At 36.2% G+C, this 26,426-nt stretch overlaps 1 long non-coding RNA gene across 1 annotated transcript; it reads right to left on the bottom strand.

The window, feature by feature from the left end:
• Positions 1–5,004: 5,004 nt before the first annotated feature.
• On the bottom strand, positions 5,005–25,525 carry LOC113470575. The gene is made up of 3 exons (XR_003393586.1): positions 25,462–25,525; positions 5,994–6,135; positions 5,005–5,560 (listed from the first exon to the last, which is right to left on the bottom strand). It is a non-coding gene; the product is annotated as an uncharacterized LOC113470575 (long non-coding RNA).
• Positions 25,526–26,426: the final 901 nt, after the last annotated feature.

Genomic DNA, 26,426 nt, shown 5'->3' with positions numbered 1-26,426 from the left:
CCTTTACCCTAGATCCCTACTATGGCCCTTATTCATCTACAAATTGGAACAAAATACCTACTTCAGATACCCATACTTAGGTATACCCTTTACCCAACATCCCAACTCTCTATTCTCTATTCAATCAGAAAAACGTAAAAAAATAATGAAATCACCGAGGATGTTTATATTGGGAGAAAATAGAGGAACAAACAAACAAACAAATGTCTAATCTAAAGTCCCATCTCTTCGTACTAAACAGATAACAACTATATTCAATAAACCGTTTTCTTGTTCCTCGCAGATACCTAGTACCTAGATTGTTTTCGAGGCTGATTGATCGCTCTCAGGTAGGGTTCCAGATCAAATTTTTAAAAAGTAGGACATTTGGTTCCAAAAACCCGGACATTCCATCGAAAACCCGGACATTTCCCAAATTTCAAAATGTATAGTTTGCATTTGCACCAGTGCCCAGGGTGCAGAGAACACTGCATTTGCCTTACTTAAGTTACACACGATCGTTCTTCTTCACATTCCTATGAAAGCAAACATTTTTACTGGTTTTGTTGTTTCATGAATACGAATGTCCATAATGTAAAGACACAAACAAATAAACAATCAAACACACAGAACGAAAACACAAGTACCCATTGGTACTTATTTGGAATGATTTGGTTCACTCAATAGTCTCAATACATCAGTAACAGAACAATGCTTACTCAATACTTACTGATAATTGTATCAAATGAAGGTTTAAAGATAAATGCCTGATGGGGATGTTCTTATGACTAAATGAAAAACGATCTCTAAACTAACAAAAAATCTTACAACCTATAGTATGTGTACAACTTATCTCTTCTCAAATGCGCCGAAGTCTCGAGGTTCTGGCATGTTGCGGAAACACGAAATATGTATGTATTTCTGTCAATCTTGGCGAAAGAAAAACTCAGTACGTAGACTTATGTGGGATTTATGATACTGACAAATTACACGGTTGATATGGGCTATCAATGTATTCAATCAGTTCCAAATACATATCTGATGGCTCTAATCCCACACATAAATTTGTCCATTTCAGCAGCATATTTGGCTGATGTATCAATGACAGTTTTCCATTTTTCTTCGGACAATTCAGTGGCCCATGTCACGTGATATTCGGCACTGTGAAAAGCTTTGGTAGATAAAAATGTTATGAAACGCTGCAGCATTACTTCCATCACGATTCAGCGGCTCTAATCCCACATAAATTTGTCCATTTCAGCAGCATATTTGGCTGATGTATCAATGACAGTTTTCCATTTTTCTTCGGACAATTCAGTGGCCCATGTCACGTGATATTCGGCACTGTGAAAAGCTTTGGTAGATAAAAATGTTATGAAACGCTGCAGCATTACTTCCATCACGATTTAGCGTCTCTCTCTTATATTCTCTTGTTTTAATTTTTATAGTTTTTAAGCATTTTAATCATCTAGGTCGTTGGAATCACGCCCGTAGCTACTAAAAAAAGAAAAACGAGTTGCTAGTTTGTTTATAACAGAACTCTCGACGGACGATCAATGCTGCGAAGGTACTATATTTGGGATACTCTTACGAGTATATGCCATTCGGCACTGTGAAAAGCTTTGGTAGATAAAAATGTTATGAAACGCTGCAGCATTACTTCCATCACGATTCAGCGTCTCTCTCTCTCTCATATTCTCTTGTTTTAATTTTTATAGTTTTTAAGCATTTTAATCATCTAGGTCGTTCGAATCACGCCCGTAGCTACTAAAAAAAGAAAAACGAGTTGCTAGTTTGTTTATAACAGAACTCTCGACGGACGATCAATGCTGCGAAGGTACTATATTTGGGATAATCTTATATGCTAAGAGTAGATTCATGGCATTCAGTTAGGAATACTTGGGTACATTGTTTTAGGAATCAAAACGATATAGGTGTATCTCTGTAATGTACACTTGTACAGTGGTTGCTAAATTCATACTAATACGAGTACTATATTATGTTGCTCTTCACTTTTAAATTACTTGAGCCATTTGAGTTCGCTGTGTACCTACTTCTGGACATCGTTAATGAAATTTTTCGATAATGTTGGTAGATAGGTACTTCACCGCATACGGCATACCTCACTAAATATAAGCCTAATGACATCAATCATCAATGAGCTTTAAGTCATTTATAAAGTTATTCCGGTGATAGATGAAATCTAGGTAGGTACTACACAGAGTACCTACGTATACATAACAAAAATTGTCTATCGACTCTTTCGGGACAAGTACTTAGGTATCTACTGTAGTTTTTGATAATATGAAAACTTTTCAATATCTTCCTTTGTTAGGGCTCGGAAATCTCAGATTTCAGCTTCGGACTGAAGATTTTTCAAGCAAGAAAGGGTTCAGAGTCAGTCCTGTCTAATGACTTATGACAGAGACTAATATACGTTCCGTCTGGAATAGCAATGATGTTGGCTCTTGGACCATCTTCTTATGCAGATAGTGCAATCCACCACAAAAGGGTTCACAATTTGGCCATCTAGTATTGTTCAATATCCGTTTGTTGGGCGGGGTTTTCGCTTTATCTTCAAGAGTTATTGTGGTTTCGCCCAATTTGCGGTTATGTTATTTAAATTTTAAATAATTGATCATGGAAGGCATAGTGTTTGCACTATCTAGATGACAACCGCCCACTCTTCGAAGCATAGAAAACCTATGTAGGTAGGTTAAAGATACATTGTCCACCTCTGGCAAAGGGACTTTTCAATCTCATTCGACAATAATTAATCTTATAGCTATTCTATAGATGAGGTATAAAAGTCTTAACCTCAAATGGAAAAAGTTTGGGTGTAAGTTTTACACTTATTTTTTGTTCTTTCTTCTAAATCACTTAATTAAAATTTCTTCTCTAGACATTAATATTTCAAACAAATTTTATTCTTCACAAATTGCCCAGGGCAAGTTGTTACATTCAGTGTTTGGGCATTGGGTTCAAACAAATTTTATTCTTCACAAATTGCCCAGGGCAAGTTGTTACATTCAGTGTTTGGGCATTGGGCTATTTATTTTTCGACCTTAGACTTTCAATCTCCTTAAAGATTTTATTCGAATCTCTCAAATTGGTCAAAGTTTAGGAGGTGTCTCCTCTAGCTCTTGCTCTTTTCATGGTTTACCTCCCAAAGTGTTACGCTATGAAAATTCCTCTATATTTTCTAACTTATGTATATTTATTTACCTTTTTTTTTCACGTTTGAGAGCGTCGCTTCTTTTTTCCTGTGATGTACAAGGGAGATGGATTTTGATTATTTTTTACTGGATGTTTCTTAGTTCTGAGTTATAACACAACCTGTACAACTTTACTGCCTGTTTCATTTCTATATAACTTTTCCATTCAATCATAACTACCTACCTAATGTAGGTATATCATACAATCCAGACCCAAGGAGGACTTTTGATGTTGATACAAGAGTCGATTCTAATTGGTTTGTAAGATTACCTGCTGAAGATACCTTTCACAATTCTCTAATTATTTGTATTGCCCAAACTTTGGGCAGCTCATCAATAAATTGTTGTTGATTGTTTCTCTTCAAGTAGGTAATCCAAATCATTCATAATTTTTGTCTTATTATTCTATTACACTTCTCACTAACTCCTAAGTCACGTAGGTGTTAGCTATTGTATACGACCGAGATATAAATCTTCCTATTCCACCACTAGGAATAAATGTGTTTCATAGAGATCCCGGATTGGTCCTACTTGGGGGCTCTTGGGTCATCAAGTCATCTTCAATAGAAAAATAATTGACCTGTCTAGAGCGTTTGGTGGCTCAGTTGGGGTCTGAATGAATCACCGGGAGGTATTGCCCTATCTTCAGTGTTCAGCCTCCAAGTCCTGATGTACGATACGTTAAACCAATAATGTCCACGTAGGACTATAGACTATAGTGTACCTATAGTAAAAAATTAATGGGTGATTCAATCAGCACTGCTTTACATTGCTGAGTCACTTTAACCAGCTCATTCAAACGGTCGAGCTGATGAGATCGAAAAAGGTCGAAACGGTCTTCTACAGTTGACCTCTTCGTGATCTTTATTTCACTACAAGATCCAAGGACAAGTTTTTTTTTCTCAATACAACATGAACACCTGACACTTTCAGACACATTCTTGTAATCCCTCGAGAGCGCCTACAAGATCAAGGACAAGTTTTTTTTTTCTCAATACAACATGAACACTTGACACTTTCAGACACATTCTTGTAATCCCTCGAGAGCGATGTCAGGCTAAATAAGAACTTAGCGCGCCCTAGGCTGTCTGACGCCGGTGATAGCTAGGAAATGGGTTTTGTTCCAATTAGTTTAATTAAAATTATTGACGTATTAATGGGACCATATGCCCTGATGCCCTTGTCTAACTGAAGCACGCGCCCTAGGCTGTCTGACGCCGGTGATAGCTAGGAAATGGGTTTTGTTCCAATTAGTTTAATTAAAATTATTGACGTATTAATGGGATCACATGCCCTGATGCCCTTGTCTAACTGAAGCATTATGGAATATAATCTTTATGAGCACTTGGGTTGAAAAACAGACCAATCAGGTTTGGGGCGTGATTGCCGGACAAAAGCTACGTTAAAACTCGGCTGGTGTTCTATGAGCTCTTTGATTCTCATATGGCTAGCCAAGTTAGTTTAAATGATTACAGTGTGAATAAATCTTGGAACCTAATCAGAAACGGAACAGTTGAGAATCATTGAAATAATCTGACTAGCTCCAGCGATGGAAAAAAAAAAACTCCATACTTTTCATTTCGCACGCAGCAAAAGTTCTAGCGTTACATTACAGGATATCAGTGTTGGTTTTAAACTGCCCTGACATCTTTAGCCAAATTTGACATTCCACGTAGGCACCATGGTTTGATTCACCCTGTCGAAACAAAAAGATTCAATATAATTGCACTTTATTGATTACAGTGTGAATAAATCTTGGAACCTAATCAGAAACGGAACAGTTGAGAATCATTGAAATAATCTGACTAGCTCCAGCGATGGATAAAAAAAACTCCATACTTTTCATTTCGCACGCAGCAAAAGTTCTGGGGTTACATTACAGGATATCAGTGTTGGTTTTAAACTGCCCAGGCATCTTTAGCCAAATTAGACATTCCACGTAGGCACCATAGTTTGATTCACCCTGTTGAAACAAAAAGATTCAATATAATTGCACTTTATTGTTTATTGTTCTTCTTTCCTATAGAAATATTATGTTTGAAAAGTTTTTTTTTCTTTTTCTTGTGTACTTTTTTTGTTTAAATATGTGAAATTTATGTGTTTTTTATCTCAGACAATTATGTTCGTATAGAATCAGAAAACTATATTTCATCATCAATGAATAAAAACGTATAAAATATAACTTACAGCATTTTGTGTGTGCAATTGCGAGGCTCTGTGTCTACATGGACAAGGGGCAAAGACCATCTTACTTTGCACTCAATGGCTATGAACATCATCCAGTGACTTTGAAATGAATTTCTATGAACAAGTAAAAAGTTTGCTTCTATGCTTTATTTCTGGTCTACAAGAAGAATTCAATCTACCTATGATATGCTAAGAGTAGATTCATGGCATTCAGTTAGGAATACTTGGGTACATTGTTTTAGGAATCAAAACGATATAGGTGTATCTCTGTATGTAATGTACACTTGTACAGCGGTTGCTAAATTCATATTAATACGAGTACTATATTATGTTGCTCTTCGCTTTTAAATTGCTTGAGTGATATTATGTCATGAATAAAATATGAGGAAAGATGATCTTCATTCCTTGAGTTTTCATGAGTTCTGGATATACGATTAGGTCCCTTGTAATATAGGCTGTTAGAAGTTGATGTGCCACATCTAGAGTTTTTTCACAGTTCCCTTATCTTATATTATAAAATCAAGATCCATTCACTCATTCACATTCACTTATAATTATACCGCTAAAGTTACCCGGTATTTCGTTACTTGGATGTCAGTAGATTTTTTCTACCTATGTACATACCTTGGGAAGATACAAACAGTAATAAGGAGTAGGGAAGCTCATCAATAGATGTTCCATTATAGCGTTAGATAATATTGATGATCTAGCAAAGATTGAGGTGGAATCGGATTGAGTTGACCGTGGAGAATACCTTCTACCTATGTACATACCTTGGGAAGATACAAACAGTAATAAGGAGTAGGGAAGCTCATCAATAGATGTTCCATTATAGCGTTAGATAGGTAATATTGATGATCTAGCAAAGATTGAGGTGGAATCGGATTGAGTTGACCGTGGAGAATACCTACTTAGTAGAATAAACCAAAACCAACCCCATAAGGACGATTTCTGTGTACATTTGAAACAGGTGATGAACTGAAACGTTGAGTGTTGAAACTCTCGAAGTGAACGCCCGATAAGATCACCTTTATTGGACGATCCACGAGTATCGTGCTAATTAAAATAAGGCATCAGATTAAAGTGGAACCTTACGTCTTCTTTCTTCTTATCCTTTATCTTGTTCCTTATTCCTTATGCAAGCATTCTTGTTATTTTATACATACACCTGAAGGAGTAACAGACCGATTCTATCGAAAAAGAACTGCACAAGTGGCAATAAACATACCCAATTAATGACACTTTTTTCATACACTTATTTTCTTAATCAAATTTGTACTCAAAGCCTCTTGAAGTTGACAAGTTCGGCACCTTTGTCCTATTCATTCGCCGCACTTATTATAAGTTGCCTATACATAACACTTAAAAGTCGTCGTCGCGCCGCGCATTGCGGTTAACCTTCGAATACTTCGCAGATGTGATGGTCATAATGTGGAACTTCTCTGCCGACAGGGTCTCCAACTTGCAGATGATTTATTTAACACTTTACAAATACTCATCATAAATTCGAAAAGGTGCACTCGTATCTTTTATAGTGCCTTATTTCTATTTTGGTAGTGACCTACTGATCAATCTAACCATTCCGTATCTACCTATTCCGAAAATTTCCAGTCGTATCAAATCAATCGCCTCTGTCGAGGACGGTTTTGCTATATACGGCACTTTACCATCTTGTGGAAAAGTCTCAATATTTATGCTGATTTTCTACGTGTTTTACCTCAACCGTTATAACTTCCAAGTAACCAATCCTTATAAAAAGATTATAAACCTGGCCATACCATTTTAGGAATCACTGAGCTGAATGAAAAAAAGGTGTTGAACAGATGACCAGATCAAGTCTCAATATTTATGCTGATTTTCTACGTGTTTTACCTCAACCGTTATAACTTCCAAGTAACCAATCCTTATAAAAAGATTATAAATTTTAGGAATCACTGAGCTGAACGAAAAAAAAAGGTGTTGAACAGATGATCAGATAATCAAGAAATAAATTTAATTACAACGGTACCACAAAGAAACCACCTGTGGATCTGTCGGACCCTGTAAAAAAGACCCGTCAACTTGTTTACATTTAATTAATGAATTATTATTATTTTGGGACCTTGTCAAACATTGTTTATGTAGCTTTTGTATATTTAATTAAAATAAAGCTCATGTGTTAGGAACATCACAAGAATGTGAGCTTTCTTTCGTGTGACTTTTGGGAAGAAATCTTAACCCGTTCATAGCTTTGGTACGAGAGTAAAATTGGCACATCCGCTGATTCTAGTGGATGTGTCACTATCACAACAGAAGAAAATATTTGAATTGCTTGCAGGAACTGCTGGAAAATATGGGGAAATGCTACTAATGTGTGCTACAATTAGATAGTAACTGTCTACTCCTTATTACCGAACATGGGATTACTAAAGATTTTAAGTTCTTAAGCAATAATATTGCGTAGGTAATTGATCGATTTTCATTTTATACACGACTCTTAAAATTACTCGGGCTTAGCAACTTTTTGTGCTTACCCGTATTTATCTAAAATATCCAGATAACCATAGGCCGAACATGGGATTACTAAAGATTTTAAGTTCTTAAGCAATAATATTGCGTAGGTAATTGATCGATTTTCATTTTATACACGACTCTTCAAATTACTCGGGCTTAGCAACTTTTGGTGTTTAGCCGTATTTATCTAAAATATCCAGATAACCATAGGTACTTACTCTTACTATAGTAAGTAGTCAACAGGTCCTGGTCAATATCTATCAGCTTCTTGCATTTAAAATACACAAAGCGATAATAACGTTGTCCTCAGTTCACAGAGATACTTTGAGACATCGGGTACATTTGGGTCGGTAATTTTATTTTTCGTTAATCAACTCAGGCTTGATTCCTGCATAAATTATTTATGTGTCCTCTCTGTAGCTTCTTGCATTTAAAATACACAAAGCGATAATAACGTTGTCCTCAGTTCACAGAGATACTTTGAGACATCGGGTACATTTGGGTCGATAATTTTATTTTTCGTTAATCAACTCAGGCTTGATTCCTGCATAAATTATTTATGTGTCCTCTCTTTCTGAAAGCTGCTGCACATAGACATCCAAACTTATAGGTGTTTTTTTCATTTGTGGTTTCAGAGGTTTTTGTTCCCAGAACTTGTTTCCATATAAAGTTCCCCCTGGTTTTGAGCTCATTGTTGTTACATTGTCCATACTTTACTGAAGAGCCCGCTAGGCACTCTTTCTATATCTGTTGGTTTTTCGGTGACAGTAAAGAAGTTTACTGAAGAGCCCGCTAGGCACTCTTTCTATATCTGTTGGTTTTTCGGTGACAGTAAAGAAGTGACTTGAGAGAGGTTTAAAAAAAGCCGTAAAATAAGGCATCAGATTAAAGTGGAACCTTACGTCTTCTTTCTTCTTATCCTTTATCTTGTTCCTTATTCCTTATGCAAGAATTCTCGTTATTTTATGCCATGCACCTGATGGAGTAACAGATCGATTCTAAAAATGAACTGCACAAGTGGCAATAAACATACCCAATTAATGGCACTTTTTCATACATTTATTTTCTTAATCAAATTTGTACTCAAAGCCTCTTGAAGTTGACAAGTTCGGCACCTTTGTCCTGTTCATTCGCCGCACTTATTATAAGTTGCCTATACATAACACTTAAAAGTCGTCGTCGCGCCGCGCATTGCGGCATTGCGGTTAACCTTCGAATGGATTTATGATACTGACAAATTACACGGTTGATATGGGCTATCAATGTATTCAATCAGTTCCAAATACATATCTGATGGCTCTAATCCCATGGATTTTATTCATTTCTTCCTCTATTCTGTTTGTTTACATCTATTTTAGTGTGTCTACTTACCTGTTGAAGGTATTAGACACACTCTAAACCTAAAATTGACAGTTTACCGATAGATTTATAAATTACTATTTCAGATCGGAAAAAATAAATCTTGAGATGCATGGATTTTATTCATTTCTTCCTCTATTCTGTTTGTTTACATCTATTTTAGTGTGTCTACTTACCTGTTGAAGGTATTAGACACACTTTAAACCTAAAATTGACAGTTTACCGATAGGTTTATAAATTTCTATTTCAGATCGGAAAAAATAAATCTTGAGATAATTTAGGAGCTCCTAAATATCCTGATGAACCAAATTTCTAGTGTTTTGTCCTAAGGCTAGACTTGAGATTTTCTCATAGTAAATTTAAAAGTGTTTTGATCTGTTGATATAAAATGTTTCGAACTGCCATCACCATATCACTCTACTTTACACTCGCACTCTAGCAAACATGACTTCTCACACAAATCTCTTCTAAGAATCTTCTTAATAAAATTTGGGACGAACTGCAAGTTGGCTAAATGTATCCTTTTGATTCCTTTTCTGCCTGGACTATTGTAGGTTAGACATGTAACCACTCCACTTACATTATGTATTATGCTGGGTATTAGACATATCACACTCCATGTATAGCGAAACTCCTATGCAAACTTGTCTGTTCTTATTAGCATTGAAACCTATAATTCAGTTTATCACTTGTTTTCCCCGCTCGCCTGGATTAACATGGAGTTTTGTTGTTTATATTTGAATTTAAACTCAGTGTACATATAGCCACATATTTGTACAGGTTCATTCGTTTCACAATCACTTTGATTGATATGACAACCCGTGGTTAGACCACTAAGGAATCTTCAAAGGTTCTCATGGAATAGAAATCCCACGTCCAAGATGTTTGCCATCTCGGAAGTTCTACGTGTAGTACCAAGAGTACTAAGTAGATTAGTTACCTACGTACTTTGGCTGGATTTATGCTTATTAAAAATAAAATTCATATCAAACACGACACGTTAATACAATTGCTACAGTCTACTGTCTTTCCAAATTAAAGTTCAGTTCCAATGGGTAAAACACAACCAATAGGTATTAATAGAGTCCACTGGTGTGATTTATGGCTGCACATTAGAAAAAGCAATTAGAAACCTTTCCCGTGGTTAGACCACTAAGGAATCTTCAAAGGTTCTCATGGAATAGAAATCCCACGTCCAAGATGTTTGCCATCTCGGAAGTTCTACATGTAGTACCAAGAGTACTAAGTAGATTAGTTACCTACGTACTTTGGCTGGATTTATGTAAATAGCTTACGGATCGTTTAGAGTTAGTTGCGGTGAAACTGACTCTTGATTGTAAGATAAAACAGACAGTCTCGGACAGATAAGTATTTCAAATTAAATCCGTTAACGATAACTGCGTTGAATGTGTTAATGTCAACAACAACAAAACCAAATTCAATCTTCAAGAAAGGCAAATTAAATCCGTTAACGATAACTGCGTTGAATGTGTTAATGTCAACAACAACAAAACCAAATTCAATCTTCAAGAAAGGCATCACAAATCACAAGACCCTCAAAATATTAATTTTCGAGTTCACTTAGCACGAACTTTTTATGGCTGGAAATTTTTGATTTGTTGAAAAGATTAAGCTGTCAAGTCTTTCCATAATCTCTCTTCGGACCGAAAGAGTAAAAATTTCACCCTCGAGCCTTCGGTCAAGGCGGATATCATATGGTCGAAACACACAAACAATAATATGGTGTCAAAATTCAAACTAGGACCCTCAAAATATTAATTTTCGAGTTCACTTAGCACGAACTTTTTATGGCTGGAAATTTTTGATTTGTTGAAAAGATTAAGCTGTCATGTCTTTCCATAATCTCTCTTCGGATCGAAAGAGTAAAAATTTCACCCTCGAGCCTTCGGTCAAGGCGGATATCATATGGACGAAACACACAAACAATATGGTGTCAAAATTCAAACTAGTCTGTTTAGATATTCATAAGTTTGTTGCCCCGATTAATTACAAAGCTCTGAGCTGCTTCTGGAGATAATCATCTGGAGTCTCGAGCATGTATGAACATGACTCAGGGTTTTTTACAATAAATAAGTTGTGCAAGTACATCATGTACGGGGTGGCGCCAAAACACGAACAGAATTCACGATTTGAATATAGGGTGGGGCTGAAATTTTCACTATTTACATAGGTAGGTACGTATTGCGTAGAAACTTACTCTTGAGGTACCACGAAACGTAACCCGCACCTTTGCCTCGCTAACTGTTCTGGGAGCCAACGCGATATACCTAATAATCTTCCTCGTGAGGTCGAATATTTATCTTGCAGAATGTGACTTACTCTTGAGGTACCACGAAACGTAACCCGCACCTTTGCCTCGCTAACTGTTCTGGGAGCCAACGCGATATACCTTATAATCTTCCTCATGAGGTCGAATATTTATCTGAACACGAACAGAAATCACGATTTGCATATAGGGTGGGGCTGAAATTTTCACTATTTACATAGGTAGGTACGTATTGCGTAGAAACTTAGGTACTCTTGAGGTACCACGAAACGTAACCCGCACCTTTGCCTTGCTAACTGTTCTGGGAGCCAACGCGACATATACCTAATAATCTTCCTCGTGAGGTCGAATATTTATCTTGCAGAATGTGTCGTCACCAAAGAGAGTAGTGTTGAAATTTTCAACTCCACCAAAAATCGAAGCTTTGTTACAAGTCGTCACCAACTATGTACCAATGTATCAACAACAATTCAATATTTACTAACCAAAGTCATCTCGAAGGAATCACCATTGATTTGGCTGATTAGATTTAGTACCCATCACATCAGCCAAAGAGTAATCCCAGTATTGGATCTAGAATTCTAGACTGTGGTGATTGGTGATTTCTCTCCGATGCTAATACACCATGTCCCGAACCCAACAAAACAAAACATTGAATTTCTAGGTTGGCTAAAGATAACAATCAAAGCATACTGGGATACCTCAGAAACAAAAGTAATCCCAGAATTCCCAGACGGATTGAATAATTCCTAAATATCTGCCTCTTTTTTTCTTTCTCTCTTTTAAATAAGGATAAAAATATTATCATTGTTACATTCTTTGAGATAGGATGCTTTGGCAGTAGGTATAGTATTCAGCTTGCAAAAGGACTTAATGACAGTACCTAATTACTGACTAGTACGAGTAAAACTGTTAACACACCTTATATAGACTTTCAATCTCCTTAAAGATTTTATTCGAATCTCTCAAATTGGTCAAAGTTTAGGAGGTGTCTCCTCTAGCTCTTCCGCTCCTTGTAAATTCAATTGGGCTGAAATTTGGCATATTAAAATTTGATGTGTAAAATCCTCCCCGAAATTTTCAAATCCTGAACATCATTTGAGAACAATGCTTTTTAATCTTTGGCCCATTTATAGACATCCATTACTGCGTTATCTGGGTAACTAATCTCTCTTCGGACCGAAAGAGTAAAAATTTCACCCTCGAGCCTTCGGTCAAGGCGGATATCATATGGTCGAAACACACAAACAATATGGTGTCAAAATTCAAACTAGTCTGTTCTCTGTTTAGATATTCATAAGTTTGGACGTGTCTTCGCAGATGTGATGGTCATAATGTGGAACTTCTCTGCCGACAGGGTCTCCAACTTGCAGATGATTTATTTAACACTTTACAAAAACTCCCTCAATAATTACCTCTCTACTTGAATGTTCAGTTCACCCCTTCACTCATTCCTCAGGTCAGACATTGGTGGGTAATTGGGGAGCTCGACTTTAGGGACATTGAGTTCAGGACCAAAGTGGCTAAAGGTAGTGAAAAGGTTTCCGTTGTTACTTTACAAATACCCATCATAAATTCGAAAAGGTGCACTCGTATCTTTTATAGTGCCTTATTCCTATTTTGGTAGTGACCTACTGATCAATCTAACCATTCCGTATCTACCTACTCCGAAAATTTCCAGTCGTATCAAATCAATCGCCTCTGTCGAGGACGGTTTTGCTATATACGGCACTTTACCATCTTATAATCTAGCTGTATAAAGACACAGGACAAACGGTATTGGATATAGGATAGGTTTAGTATCAGCATTGATTAATCTCTCATTTGTTCAGAGATACTACTACTGACTTATTATCTTGATTCTTGATTTAAATTTATTACAATACATTTTCTATTTATGTTTCGAACAGAGATAGAAAAAAATTAAAAGCTCAATAAAAAATACTTTGACAAATTTATTTTTCAGACGTTAAACTTTTGTAAGTGACATTTACGCGAAAGAAAAAGTTTCAAACATGTTACAATACGTGTACCTACTTCAAAAGTGTCCAGGTATGTCTGTTGCTAGTGGCGATTGGTTGGAATTTTTTTGAAGGTACACGAACGGTCCAAACGAAATATCTTTCAGGATATCTCAGGACAGATACCACAGTCCTATTATGTAAGGCAGCAGGCAGCTATATTACGAGTATATTTTTATGAAGATAAGTGATGTACTAAGATGTGTACTTGTATTCGAAATTCTCCCTGTATTTTCCTGATTTTATAAAATACTTAGGTATCTCTGTCGCTCCAAAATCCCCCTCCCCTCCCTCCCCCATCCAAAGTAGTAGGTAGATACTTGGGACCTATCTAATATACATCAGGTATCTTTTGGAGGTTCAGCCTTATGAAATCAATCAAATAAATGTCACGTACCATACGACACTGATTGAAGTAGGTCTCTATATAAAGGTTGACTTTATGGTTTATGACAATATTGTTGTTTTTATGTGACTTTAATATTCAGCAAAGATCTTTGCCAAATATGCCAAGATGTCTAGTTTTTATCTCTTCAATAGAATGTTCTTTTTCATCAATATTGTGGAAGTATGTGCATGTTGGTCTATCTTTCATGACATCATAAACACGTCGCCTGAAGTAGGACTAGAGAAGGTCCTTTGATAGATGCTTGTTTTTACATTGATGGAAAAGGCTTCTCTTAGGTACTAACTCACCTCAACCCAGATTCAGAAGAACTTACATACCTATACACTTTTTTTAGGATCTCACTAAAAAACAAGGAATACCTATAACGTTCTATATTTTTTGGACTTTTGTGTAGTATCTGCTGTTGCCCAAAAGTGCGTTTCAACATCAGATTGTACACCAAAGGGCTACTGATGAACTTATTCACAGTGGCAAACATAGTTCTCCAAAAGTGTACGATTTAGATTCGCTTGAACCACAAAGAAAAGCTTTTTACAACTGAAACGTTGAGTGTTGAAACTCTCGAAGTGAACGCCCGATAAGATCACCTTTATTGGACGATCCACGAGTATCGTGCTAATAAAAACCACTATACGATTTATCGTACAGTCGCCAAGTGAATCACCTGAAAGAAGAAGATCAATAGGGCACTCTGAAAAACCAGGTATGCACGTGAAATTTTTTTATTTTACAGTCGCCAAGTGAATCACCTGAAAGAAGAAGATCAATAGGGCACTCTGAAAAACCAGGTATGCACGTGAAATTTTTTTATTTTTTCTTTGAGTCAGGAAAGGGAAATTTTATTGTTCAATAGCGGAATTTTTAGGGATTCTTTATCAAGTTGATCGAAAAGAATGGGAGTCAGGAAAGGGAAATTTTATCGTTCAATAGCGGAATTTTTAGGGATTCTTTATCAAGTTGATCGAAAAGAATGGGACATACATACAAGAGTCAGGAAAGGGAAATTTTATCGTTCAATAGCGGAATTTTTAGGGATTCTTTATCAAGTTGATCGAAAAGAATGGGACATACATACATGATGTAGTTGAGAAAAACTACAATGACGACACTGTACGATCATAATATTTGACAGATCATAATATTGGATGTTCCTTGCTTAAAAATGTAGTTGAGAAAAACTACAATGACGACACTGTACGATCATAATATTTGACAGATCATAATATTGGATGTTCCTTGCTTAAAAAAAAATCTGCTGCAGACTTCGCAATGTTACAGACTTTGCAATCCAAACAAAATTAACAATACACAATTTCGTACGTACGTTCCTACACCTAAGAGGTCAGTATTGCCAAGCATACCTCCAGTCTTGAGTACCTATAGTTCCGTTCAAAGTTTAAAGCTCAGAGAGAAACAACTCTATTATTGATGCACATCAGACACATTCACAACAACCAGTTAATAAGTAACCGGGAACCAGTTTCTGGTAATAGATTCCTCATTAAGAAAACGAAGAGAAATATCTATAACAGACAGTGGCGTCATTTCATCGAACTCTTGGTGGAAAAAGTGCGAGGGCACACTAATTGATTAATTTGTGTCAACCCCGATTTTGCTAAGAGATTAAGTCCTAAAGCAAGCCGTCATGTTGCTACTTGAAAATCCTCTGTAAATTAGAGATCTGAGACGAACAAATTCACTCACGATAACATGATGGTATTTACTGACACCGATTTTTCAAGTGTTCACTGATCACTCTGGTCAGTATACGTTAAGTAGTGCTTTGTTTGGACTGTCAGCTTAGAAAAAGTTGTCCCATTATGCTAACAGTTTTCCATCGAGCCTGATGATCAGATATTTCGTCTGGAAGAGTGATGTAAAAGGTATAACGTATTGTACGTGGGCCATGAATGCTAACAGTTTTCCATCGAGCCTGATGATCAGATATTTCGTCTGGAAGAGTGATGTAAAAGGTATAACGTATTGTACGTGGGCCATGATGTGCTGCTGTAAATGGGCCCTATAATGAAATTCAGCAATGGAAACCGCGTGTAAATGACTTTTCGTTTTGTAATAACTTACGAGGTTCTTGTTTAAAACTTGAAATGATGACCACAAGAAGTAGGTATAGTACTAATTTATTATTTTCTCCTCTTTAAAATGTTTGTAAAAGGAACCAATGTAACATTGTTTAAGGTTAAACGTATAAACGTGCTGTTCAAAATTTAACACGTTGCTGATAGGAGAGGACCTTTTTTAGTCTTCTTTCTCCGTGTGTCATCTCCTACAATTTCTATAGAATGAATGGTACCTACATTTTATTAATCTATAACAGACAGTGGCGTCATTTCATCGAACTCTTGGTGGAAAAAGTGCGAGGGCACACTAATTGATTAATTTGTGTCAACCCCGATTTTGCTAAGAGATTAAGTCCTAAAGCAAGCCGTCATGTTACCACAAATAAAGTAAATTGGTCACACACTACGAGAATACAAATCTGACTTTTAATTTTACTTTCTTTAATTAACACAAGGTAAATCATGAAATTATTCTAAAGCTTTGGAAGTAAAGATTCATTTGAGCGCCTTTAATGGTAGCAAATTTGTGTTCTAGAAATAAAAGTTTGGCAACCATACAGAGTATGACAATAACTCCTGGGTATGACGATAACTCCCCCCAAAATGTCGCCACTGATTACAGAGCACTCGGTTCTAAGCTGCCGGGGTGAGTTGTGCCGGGGTTATTAGCAGACAATGAGATTTGCAAAGCTACGCACGTACCCAGAAAACTATTTTGATTGATTTCATTTTATATATTTTTTCCGTCCGTTTTGCTGAGAAGTACTTGGTCTGGCATTGGCATTGCCCTCGTATTATACAAGACAAGTTCTCTGCTAGACATTGATGCCTCTTATGTCTTTCCCCGATTCAACGTAGGTGGCTGCGTAGTTTTCCAGCGATTATACTTGGTAGTGGAGATGACCAAATTACAAGAAATACTAAATCCGTTGAAAATAGTGGAGATGATAAAACTACAAAAAATACTAAATCCATTGAAAACAGTGGTGATGTCTATCCACTATCTCTACTAAATCCCCATTAACTTCAAGCCCGATGATAACTGGAGGATAGGTTTGTTTAATAATATGATATATTGTGCTTGGGTTTCATGGAGAACAATCTCATGTCTTTCATGTTTTGTGACAAAGTTCTAATGTTCTGTGAGGTCCTGCATGTGCAACAATGAGCACCGAGTGTTTCCAAACTTCGGATCCACGGATCCGTGGTTCTACAAAGGATTTCTGGTGGATATTATTTTGAATATATGATCTATTTAACTGTGGATTGTTTTTGCTTTTTGCTTCTGGAACAATTCCTTCATTAATTTATCTGCTAACTCGCGTGCTGAAACCACCTCTTATTTAGGCTCAAATTCTTGTTCATTACTACTTGCCAATTTAACAGTGAAATATTGTTTTTGCTTTTTGCTTCTGGAACAATTCCTTCATTTATCTGCTAACTCGCGTGCTGAAACCACCTCTTATTTAGTAGGCTCAAATTCTTGTTCATTACTACTTGCCAATTTTACAGTGAAATTAAAATTCCTTCTGAAATTGACAAACATGGGGTACCCTAGGTATCGTGTGTGTAATGTTTAAACAATTCCTTCATTTATCTGCTAACTCGCGTGCTGAAACCACCTCTTATTTAGGCTCAAATTCTTGTTCATTACTACTTGCCAATTTTACAGTGAAATTAAAATTTCTTCTGAAATTGACAAACATGGGGTACCCTAGGTATCGTGTGTGTAATGTTTCATAGAAGGGGGCTAAACCACTAAACAGCACCATAAGATTACTCCAGAAATTGCCGATAAAATTTTACTCTCAGATTTTATTTACCCTTAGAAAATTTGAATCAAAAAGAGAGAAAAAGAGCTCAAGGGGTTAGAGCGAGGTTCATAGAAGGGGGCTAAACCACTAAACAGCACCATAAGATTACTCCAGAAATTGCCGATAAAATTTTACTCTCAGATTTTATTTACCCTCAGAAAATTTGAATCAAAAAGAGAGAAAAAGAGCTCAAGGGATTAGAGCGAGGTCGGCCAACGGTTTCATCTGGCTTAAAAGCTCAATTTGAATAGGTAACCCAATGTGCTTATTACATAAAAGCAAAAGTATGTAGTTCGCTAGTTTATTATTTAAATGCCAAGACATTATAAGCTTCACACACATATAGGTACCTTGAAACGGGTGGTATGTACAAAAAGAAACTTTGTGTTCCATTTTGCTTAATAGCTTCATTTAGGTGTTGTACTGGTTCACCGATCTTGTAATATTTATAACGATATAATGGATCTATAAATTACTCCGAGTGTTCAAACACCCTCAATAATAAAGTCGTATTAGAAAAAAGTAACAAGCAATAGGGGAACCTTGCTATGGATCGTACCTACAAGTGATTTTGGTGCCAAATGATTTTATCTATAAATTACTCCGAGTGTTCAAACACCCTCAATAATAAAGTCGTATTAGAAAAAAGTAACAAGCAATAGGGGAACCTTGCTATGATTCGTACCTACAAGTGATTTTGGTGCCAAATGATTTTATTTTATAATTTTCACTTGTGACAGTTTGGGTACTTATTTGAAATCTGAACTACTTATTTCAAATCTATAGTTTTTCCAAGTGACAATGACGTTTCCATGCAATTTACAACTTCGCCTGTCGCGTCGAGTTTGGTGTAGATCTGGACGGGTAACTGTCTAAGACGGTAATATGTAGGTACTGTCTATAACCGCCCAGATTGGCAATAATCAAATCTCATGTGAAAACTGGAAATCCAGTTCAAAAATCACCGACAGAACAAGTTGGTCGCTAACAAAATTTTCAATTCCCTTATTTCTTCTTTTAATTATGTGAGCTCAGATCTTACTCCGTACCCAAATCCACCATTATTTGTCTGAGTTAATCTGGTAAGGATACGCTCAAATCCCGAAGTCGCCCTTTTGTGACTCCTCCAGATGATCTGGTTCAGTGATCAGAGTTCCGAGAAACGCAAGGGTACGATATACATATAGGCGTTGCTCCCCTAATATTCGTATCGGAATATGAATTAGTACAAAGTGAGTCACTTTGATAGGTTGCATTATGCAATTTCTTGAAATTATTATAATTTATAATACATCTAATTATGTATACGAGTGAAAATACATTCGAACCATTTTTTTCTCTTTCCTTTCGTGTAGTATACGGGGTGGTAATAGCCTTTGGTGAACCCTAATGCACAAAACCGCTGCCTTATAATCGTTTTCGCTTTATCTCAAAGCATAATCTTTACATCCCATGCTTATACAGGAAGAGAAAAGTTTAGACAAAAAATTTCCACCCTAGCCTACATTTGAACCTATAGGGGTTGAGCAACTGTTGAGAGTGTTAACCACTCGCCCACAGAGGTGGGCATTGAGGGCAATCATCTTGCAATTTGGCACCACCCACTATAAAATTAAAATGAAGTTATTATCACAATGATTATTCACTGGTAAGCTTGAGCCTTGTAATTACTTTATTTGCGTTCGCCCTATAGACTACAATCTAACTTGAGATCGCGATAGTAAGTTCACCATTATAGGAGGTAGGAATTCACGATTTGAATATAGGGTGGGGCTGAAATTTTCACTATTTACATAGGTAGGTACGTATTGCGTAGAAACTTACTCTTGAGGTACCACGAAACGTAACCCGCACCTTTGCCTCGCTAACTGTTCTGGGAGCCAACGCGATATACCTTATAATCTTCCTCATGAGGTCGAATATTTATCTGGCAGAATGTGCCGTCACCAAAGAGAGTAGTGTTGAAATTTTCAACTCCACCAAAAATCGAAGCTTTGTTACAAGTCATCACCAACTATGTACCAATGTATCAACAACAATTCAATATTTACTAACCAAAGTCATCTCGAAGGAATCACCATTGATTTGGCTGATTAGATTTAGTACCCATCACATCAGCCAAAGAGTAATCCCAGTATTGGATCTAGAATTCTAGACTGTGGTGATTGGTGATTTCTCTCCGATGCTAATACACCATGTCCCGAACCCAACAAAACAAAACATTGAATTTCTAGGTTGGCTAAAGATAACAATCAAAGCATACTGGGATACCTCAGAAACAAAAGTAATCCCAGAATTCCCAGACGGATTGAATAATTCCTAAATATCTGCCTCTTTTTTTCTTTCTCTCTTTTAAATAAGGATAAAAATATTATCATTGTTACATTCTTTGAGATAGGATGCTTTGGCAGTAGGTATATATAGTATTCAGCTTGCAAAAGGACTTACTGACAGTACCTAATTACTGACTAGTACGAGTAAAACTGTTAACATCACCTTTTTTCTTGAATATCTGAAATACATAGTACACATTTCAATTGATGAATGAAGACCTAATGCAAACACTAATGACAATAATGAATAATGACATTAATGACCCATGAATCAGTTCTGATAACTAATTCAAAAACTCCAGAATTGTATTTGAAGTTTTCGCCTACACCCTGGTTGGTATTGACTAACATTAGAATTGACTAAATGTGACCATATATTCTAATCTAGCTGTATAAAGACACAGGACAAACGGTATTGGATATAGGATAGGTTTAGTATCAGCATTGATTAATCTCTCATTTGTTCAGAGATACTACTACTGACTTATTATCTTGATTCTTGATTTAAATTTATTACAATACATTTTCTATTTATGTTTCGAACAGAGATAGAAAAAAATTAAAAGCTCAATAAAAAATACTTTGACAAATTTATTTTTCAGACGTTAAACTTTTGTAAGTGACATTTACGCGAAAGAAAAAGTTTCAAACATGTTACAATACGTGTACCTACTTCAAAAGTGTCCAGGTATGTCTGTTGCTAGTGGCGATTGGTTGGAATTTTTTTGAAGGTACACGAACGGTCCAAACGAAATATCTTTCAGGATATCTCAGGACAGATACCCCAGTCCTATTATGTAAGGCAGCTATATTACGAGTATATTTTTATAAAGATAAGTGATATACTTAGATGTGTACTTGTAGTCAAAATTCTCCCTGTATAATCATATATTTCTAACAAAATTTTCAATTCCCTTATTTCTTCTTTTAATTATGTGAGCTCAGATCTTACTCCGTACCCAAATCCACCATTATTTGTCTGAGTTAATCTGGTAAGGATACGCTCAAATCCTAACAAAATTTTCAATTCCCTTATTTCTTCTTTTAATTATGTGAGCTCAGATCTTACTCCGTACCCAAATCCACCATTATTTGTCTGATTTAATCTGGTAAGGATACGCTCTAATCCCGAAGTCGCCCTTTTGGGACCCCTCCAGATGATCTGGTTCAGTGATCAGAGTTCCGAGAAACGCAAGGGTACGATTTGTTCCGAAGTGAGGTTTGAGTTACAGTTTCGAATTTCTTTTCGTCTTGCACATTTTTGCATAATTTTTTGAATTCAAGAAAGTTACATCCATGTGTTCGAGTATGTGAGTGTTGCTAAACTTCTTTGAATTTTAGAATTTCGATAGACGTTTGTTTTCTTAGGAAAAATTCACTTTTGTTCTTTCCCGCTTTATGAAAGTTCTCAAGATAGGAGGAGAAAACTTACCCGTCAACATTTTGGCAGTAGTAGCTGATTTTCATTAGGTATGACAAAAGCTTACCTGAAATCATAAGAAGATAAATGAATATTAGTTAGCTATGTATGAAATAGTGTTCAGTGAACACTGTTCACCTTCAACCACCATAATAGGTAAAATAGATAATGGTAAATAAACACCATTATGAAAATAGTTTCACATAGGTATCAAATTATGAATAATGGGATCAGTGTAAACGTACATTTGGTACATCCACTAATATTTTAGTGTTGGCTTGACATTCTGAAAATTCATTAGGATTCCTAATTCCAAGCAGTTCTATGTAGAGCTAGAAAAAAATCTATGATCTATGAGTATGGTCAGAGCTATTCTTGTTCGCGGATTTCAGCTTAACTCCGTACACAAAAAAAACCGCTCTAAGACTCAGTAGTAGGGATGACAAACAGTCCTAAGCTTGAATCATAAGAAGATAAATGAATATTAGTTAGCTATGTATGAAATAGTGTTCAGTGAACACTGTTCACCTTCAACCACCATAATAGGTAGAATAGATAATGGTAAATAAACACCATTATGAAAATAGTTTCACATAGGTATGAAATTATGAATAATGGGATCAGTGTAAACGTAAATTTGGTACATCCACTAATATTTTAGTGTTGGCTTGACATTCTGAAAATTCATTAGGATTCCTAATTCCAAGCAGTTCTATGTAGAGCTAGAAAAAAATCTATGATCTATGAGTATGGTCATAGCTATTCTTGTTCGCGGATTTCAGCTCAACTCCGTACACAAAAAACCCGCTCTAAGACTCAGTAGTAGGGATGACAAACAGTCCTAAGTGTTGGGTTAAGCTTATACGAATCATCGAATCTTGTCCTCGGGTGGCCTTTGTGGCTCAAACGGCCATTGGCCTTTTTCTGGATCATACTGTATAGGAGGGAGGTAAAGTTTCTGTGAGATCCCAAGGATGGTAAAGTTGTGCTCTGATAGAGAAGGCGATCTTTATTAGAGAGAGAGCTTCTGCTCAGTGGACCATGCCCCGATTAATTACAAAGCTCTGAGCTGCTTCTGGAGATAATCATCTGGAGTCTCGAGCATGTATGAACATGACTCAGGGTTTTTGTACAATAAATAAGTTGTGCAAGTACATCATGTACGGGGTGGCGCCAAAACACGAACAGAAATCACGATTTGCATATAGGGTGGGGCTGAAATTTTCACTATTTACATAGGTAGGTACGTATTGCGTAGAAACTTACTCTTGAGGTACCACGAAACGTAACCCGCACCTTTGCCTCGCTAACTGTTCTGGGAGCCAACGCGGTATACCTAATAATCTTCCTCGTGAGGTCGAATATTTATCTTGCAGAATGTGCCGTCACCAAAGAGATTAGTGTTGAAATTTTCAACTCCACCAAAAATCGAAGCTTTGTTACAAGTCATCACCAACTATGTACCAATGTATCAACAACAATTCAATATTTACTAACCAAAGTCATCTCGAAGGAATCACCATTGATTTGGCTGATTAGATTTAGTACCCATCACATCAGCCAAAGAGTAATCCCAGTATTGGATCTAGAATTCTAGACTGTGGTGATTGGTGATTTCTCTCCGATGCTAATACACCATGTCCCGAACCCAACAAAACAAAACATTGAATTTCTAGGTTGGCTAAAGATAACAATCAAAGCATACTGGGATACCTCAGAAACAAAAGTAATCCCAGAATTCCCAGACGGATTGAATAATTCCTAAATATCTGCCTCTTTTTTTCTTTCTCTCTTTTAAATAAGGATAAAAATATTATCATTGTTACATTCTTTGAGATAGGATGCTTTGGCAGTAGGTATATATAGTATTCAGCTTGCAAAAGGACTTACTGACAGTACCTAATTACTGACTAGTACGAGTAAAACTGTTAACATCACCTTTTTTCTTGAATATCTGAAATACATAGTACACATTTCAATTGATGAATGAAGACCTAATGCAAACACTAATGACAATAATGAATAATGACATTAATGACCCATGAATCAGTTCTGATAACTAATTCAAAAACTCCAGAATTGTATTTGAAGTTTTCGCCTACACCCTGGTTGGTATTGACTAACATTAGAATTGACTAAATGTGACCATATATTCTAATCTAGCTGTATAAAGACACAGGACAAACGGTATTGGATATAGGATAGGTTTAGTATCAGCATTGATTAATCTCTCATTTGTTCAGAGATACTACTACTGACTTATTATCTTGATTCTTGATTTAAATTTATTACAATACATTTTCTATTTATGTTTCGAACAGAGATAGAAAAAAATTAAAAGCTCAATAAAAAATACTTTGACAAATTTATTTTTCAGACGTTAAACTTTTGTAAGTGACATTTACGCGAAAGAAAAAGTTTCAAACATGTTACAATACGTGTACCTACTTCAAAAGTGTCCAGGTATGTCTGTTGCTAGTGGCGATTGGTTGGAATTTTTTTGAAGGTACACGAACGGTCCAAACGAAATATCTTTCAGGATATCTCAGGACAGATACCCCAGTCCTATTATGTAAGGCAGCTATATTACGAGTATATTTTTATAAAGATAAGTGATGTACTAAGATGTGTACTTGTATTCGAAATTCTCCCTGTATTTTCCTGATTTTATAAAATACTTAGGTATCTCTGTCGCTCCAAAATCCCCCTCCCCTCCCTCCCCCATCCAAAGTAGTAGGTAGATACTTGGGACCTATCTAATATACATCAGGTATCTTTTGGAGGTTCAGCCTTATGAAATCAATCAAATAAATGTCACGTACCTATCTTTCAGGATATCTCAGGACAGATACCCCAGTCCTATTATGTAAGGCAGCTATATTACGAGTATATTTTTATAAAGATAAGTGATGTACTAAGATGTGTACTTGTATTCGAAATTCTCCCTGTATAATCATGTATTTTCCTGATTTTATAAAATACTTAGGTACCTCTGTCGCTCCAAAATACCCCTCCCCTCCCTCCCCCATCCAAAGTAGTAGGTAGATACTTGGGACCTACCTATACATCAGGTATCTATTGGAGGTTCAGCCTTATGAAATCAATCAAATAAATGTCACGTACCATACGACACTGATTGAAGTAGGTCTCTATATAAAGGTTGACTTTATGGTTTATGACAATATTGTTGTTTTTATGTGACTTTAATATTCAGCAAAGATCTTTGCCAAATATGCCAAGATGTCTAGTTTTTATCTCTTCAATAGAATGTTCTTTTTCATCAATATTGTGGAAGTATGTGCATGTTGGTCTATCTTTCATGACATCATAAACACGTCGCCTGAAGTAGGACTAGAGAAGGTCCTTTGATAGATGCTTGTTTTTACATTGATGGAAAAGGCTTCTCTTAGGTACTAACTCACCTCAACCCAGATTCAGAAGAACTTACATACCTATACACTTTTTTTAGGATCTCACTAAAAAACAAGGATTACCTATAACGTTCTATTTTTTGGACTTTTGTGTAGTATCTGCTGTTGCCCAAAAGTGCGTTTCAACATCAGATTGTACACCAAAGGGCTACTGATGAACTTATTCACAGTGGCAAACATAGTTCTCCAAAAGTGTACGATTTAGATTCGCTTGAACCACAAAGAAAAGCTTTTTACAACTGAAACGTTGAGTGTTGAAACTCTCGAAGTGAACGCCCGATAAGATCACCTTTATTGGACGATCCACGAGTATCGTGCTAATAAAAACCACTATACGATTTATCGTACAGTCGCCAAGTGAATCACCTGAAAGAAGAAGATCAATAGGGCACTCTTAAAAACCAGGTATGCACGTGAAATTTTTTTCGAGAATACCTGAATAAACCAAAACCAACCCCATAAGGACGATTTCTGTGTACATTTGAAACAGGTGATGGCACTTATTATAAGTTGCCTATACATAACACTTAAAAGTCGTCGTCGCGCCGCGCATTGCGGTTAACCTTCGAATACCTTAGTCACCTTGTGAAAGAAAATCTACATATAGTATCTAGAATGAGACTGTAATATTCGTGTTCAATCATATTTCTATCCTATTGACAGGATCTACCTCAGATGTACTATATTTTATCTGCGACTACTTTCTATTTTTACCTCTCTATATTTTGCATAATCTCTGCCCATCATGTACTGTCTTCTCCTCAGGTCTCCTAATCCTCCAACATTCACGCACGTACCCAGAAAACTATTTTGATTGATTTCATTTTATATATTTTTTCCGTCCGTTTTGCTGAGAAGTACTTGGTCTGGCATTGACATTGCCCTCGTATTATACAAGACAAGTTCTCTGCTAGACATTGATGCCTCTTATGTCTTTCCCCGATTCATCGTAGGTGGCTGCGTAGTTTTCCAGCGATTATACTTGGTAGTGGAGATGACCAAATTACAAGAAATATTCTTTAAAATGTTTGTAAAAGGAACCAATGTAACATTGTTTAAGGTTAAACGTGCTGTTCAAAATTTAACACGTTGCTGATAGGAGAGAACCTTTTTTAGTCTTCTTTCTCCGTGTGTCATCTCCTACAATTTCTATAGAATGAATGGTACCTAGATTTTATTTAAGGATGTAATTTTCTTAATCACTATAATACCTACTCATATTTAGTTATAACCCCTACACTCGCTCTGTCTATTTCTCCCAAATATAGGTAGAACTAAACTTCCAAATCCCCAAAGGTGAAAAGGGCACATCCACTGATTTTCCAAATATGGAAGGGGGAAAAATAGGTAGTTGAAAACAGTGGTGATGTCAATTTCCCAATGTTAAGTAAATGCATTGT

Source organism: Diaphorina citri, unplaced genomic scaffold, assembly GCF_000475195.1.
Source record: "Diaphorina citri unplaced genomic scaffold, Diaci psyllid genome assembly version 1.1 scaffold1672, whole genome shotgun sequence".
Lineage (NCBI taxonomy): Eukaryota > Metazoa > Arthropoda > Insecta > Hemiptera > Psyllidae > Diaphorina > Diaphorina citri.
Note: the sequence above shows the minus strand (reverse complement) of the source record. Positions and strands in the feature narration are given on the sequence as shown.